The sequence below is a fragment of the Elephantulus edwardii genome, unplaced genomic scaffold (genome assembly GCF_000299155.1).
Source record: "Elephantulus edwardii isolate Elephantulus edwardi_28Jun2011 unplaced genomic scaffold, EleEdw1.0 scaffold00140, whole genome shotgun sequence".
Taxonomy (NCBI): domain Eukaryota; kingdom Metazoa; phylum Chordata; class Mammalia; order Macroscelidea; family Macroscelididae; genus Elephantulus; species Elephantulus edwardii.
In genome coordinates, this window is record NW_006399890.1 from 3,768,133 (window position 1) to 3,771,223 (window position 3,091).

Genomic DNA, 3,091 nt, shown 5'->3' on the forward strand with positions numbered 1-3,091 from the left:
GGTGCCAAGAGTGTTGACTGTGGAGCCGAGCAAACTGAAGCTGTGAACAATCTCAATCTCTTCGTCATCCATCCTGATGCTGCCAATTGGTCCAGTGGCGAGAATCTTTGTCTTCTTGACATTGAGCCTTAGTCCATACTGAAGGCTGCAGTGTAGTGACTCTTTTATTCCATTTGGCTTTCCTAGGCCATTCCTCTTGACTTGCCACTTGGCTGAGTGAGAATATGTTATTTGATGTTAGTCTGTGCAGTGGGGATTAGCTAGTTTTAATATTTTATCAGGTTTAAATTTAATAAGTTAGGGTAGAAATTTGGGGCTGTCACTACCAGCATGAAAGAAGCAGCTAGAGTGCAGTGCATGTACTTAGGGGCCTGAAATTCCTGTACCAGTCAGATCAAGGCCTCCAGGAGAGCCCCCGTACCCCCACCAGAGAACCAGAGGTGGATGTGAGACAGAGCTGACCTTGGGACTCCTACACCGAAGAGCCAAAGCCAAGGTCCTTTGCCCAAATTTGCTGGAGAACTGGGTGAGAGGAGCAAGAAAGTATGTCTTGTTGCTGCCCTGTTTTTTAACCTGTTAACTTCCCTAATAAACCCCCTAATTGTGAATATATGTCTGTGATGTCTATATAGCTGCTACAACAGGTCACACACCAACTGAATAATAGAATTGGTATTGGAATAAGTAGAAATAGATGGGAGTGGGGGGCGGAGGACGGATGGACGAACATGAGATTTTGTTTTGTGTTGTGAATGCTGTTGATGGGGTCAGTTCTCCCTTGTGGAGTTAGCTCAATTTTGGCCATCCTCACTCTGCCTTCACTGTTTTTACAATTTTCTTTACATGATTAAAGATATTCTGCTTTCACTAAAGCAGATAGATGTGATCATCCTTACCAGAGTGAGTGATCTTAATATCACATCTTTTTTTTTTCCAATTTTTTTTCAGCAAAGATTATTTTTTTATTATTTTTTATTTTGATTGTGTGTACCGTTAAATCAGATCCGACTGGTACAGGAGAATATTGCCCCTCCTTCTCCAGCAGAGCATCTGGTAGATTTGAAATGCGTGCCCCTGGGATGGCAGTGGAGCTTCTTGCCACTGGGCTACCAGAGCTCCCTCAGCATTTCTTTAAGAATACTCTAATGAGACATCATTCTCCCGCTTTTGTTTTTTTCAGACATGATTTCCTTTACTTCTTTGAACGTAGTTAAAATAGCAGATTTAAAGTTATTGACTCTGGATGGTTACCAAGTATTGGAAGGTAGGATGGCTGAAAGGAAAGGTAGTAGTATATAAGAAGAGGATGATCAGCATAACACTATTGAAGAATAGAAGATGCAGAGAAGTAGGAAGGCAGGCAAAAGAAAAAAATGTGGGTATGTGAAAATGACTAAACCAAGAGTGTATGTAAGTTCAGCAGACGATGTTGCTACATTCCTATTAATGTATAGAGTAAATCTTTCTATGTGTTTAATTATCAAGAATCAATAAGGGTCAATGTTTTGTAAGCTCCTAGATCATAAACATCCTGAGGGAAGGAATTGGTATTTCTAAGTCCTCAGAGACCATAGTATTTCTAAGTTCTTAGGGACCATAGTCTTGGTTAAACAAGTAGCATGGCATAGTTCACAGAGACTGTGTTTTACATCTTACTTGGTGAGTAGCAGTTAGGGTCTTAAAAGCTTTTGAGTGCCTGTATAAGGTCTTTCCCTATCTGTAGCATAAAAGAGTGAAGAAAAGGCAAGATATACTAAAACAATTAGCCCAGAAACCTGCTGGGCCATCTGAACCTCAACTTCTATAACTTTGTGTCCAGAAGAACTGAATAGTGCCAGGTTACTACCACTGACCAGTCTGAAAGGGATCCCAATATTCCTCAAAAACATAAGATTATATGAGATAATTTCTAGATCAGCAGAAAATGTTGGACTCCTTCTGCAAACAGTGCCCTTATTATTGTTGACCTATAGCGACCCTGAGGCTTTATTTTTCCATTCTTTAAGTTTGAGAAATGCCGGGAGTTCTACTCTCCAATTTCAGTTTTCTGCACATTCCATTATGATACTTTCCTTAGTCTTCTGAGGCTGTCCTTTGACATTTTCTATTACCCTCTTTTACTTAAGCAGCTTTAACTCTTAGTCACCAGCAAAAGTAACCCCGTTAACTGAACTTTCAGCAAAAGGATAGGACTTTAAGGTGGCCATTGCACCAAGTAGGCATGCGCGTTCTCACCTTAATCAGCCAGCCATGTAGGATCATAAAAGCAGCCTTTGTCCAAGAATAAAGCTCTGCAGGCGGGAAAGAGTAAGCTAGAAGGATTAATGGAAATGAAGAATTTCTGAGAAGAGTTGGGAAGAGTTTTAGTATACTGTGGGCATTGTAGTTAAAATGATATAACAGTTTGTGTATGAATAATTGAATGGAAAAACCAGTATAAGTTAATAAACAACTGAATATTTATTCAGCCATAGTAGAAATGAAGTCTTGATGCATGCTACAACGTAAGCGAACCTTGAAGGCCTTGTGTTGAGGGAAATAAATCACAAAAGACAAATACTATGTGATGTCATTTATTGTCAGGTATCTAGGTTAAAATTTATAACTAGTTATCAGGACCAGTACAGAAAGACAGGCTGATAAAAAATTTAAAGCAGTTATGCTGCCTCTACAACTGATGAATATCAGTGATTTACATGTAAAATTTTCGAGATGACAAATGCTGCATTTTGTATTTTGTAATCACAAAAGTTTTTTTCAAGTCGAAGGCATCTTAAAGAATTTCAGTTGATTGTTTTTTCCCCCCTTATGTTATAGACTGTACTTTCTGGTTTCTTGACATCCCTGAGGGTTGATTATTTTGTTTTGTTTTGTTTTTCCATTTGAAAACTGAGAATTTTAAATAATATCTCACCTCTGGGAACTAGATTTTCCTTTCTCTCCAGGGTTGGTTGTTCTTGCTTATTATAGGCATTGTTGATAAATGACCTTTTCCGCTGCCATTTTTTTTGTTGTTTTACATACAGTTATTCAGATACATTGGTTTTCATTCATGTACATTATATTTTATACAATTATTCCGATACATTAT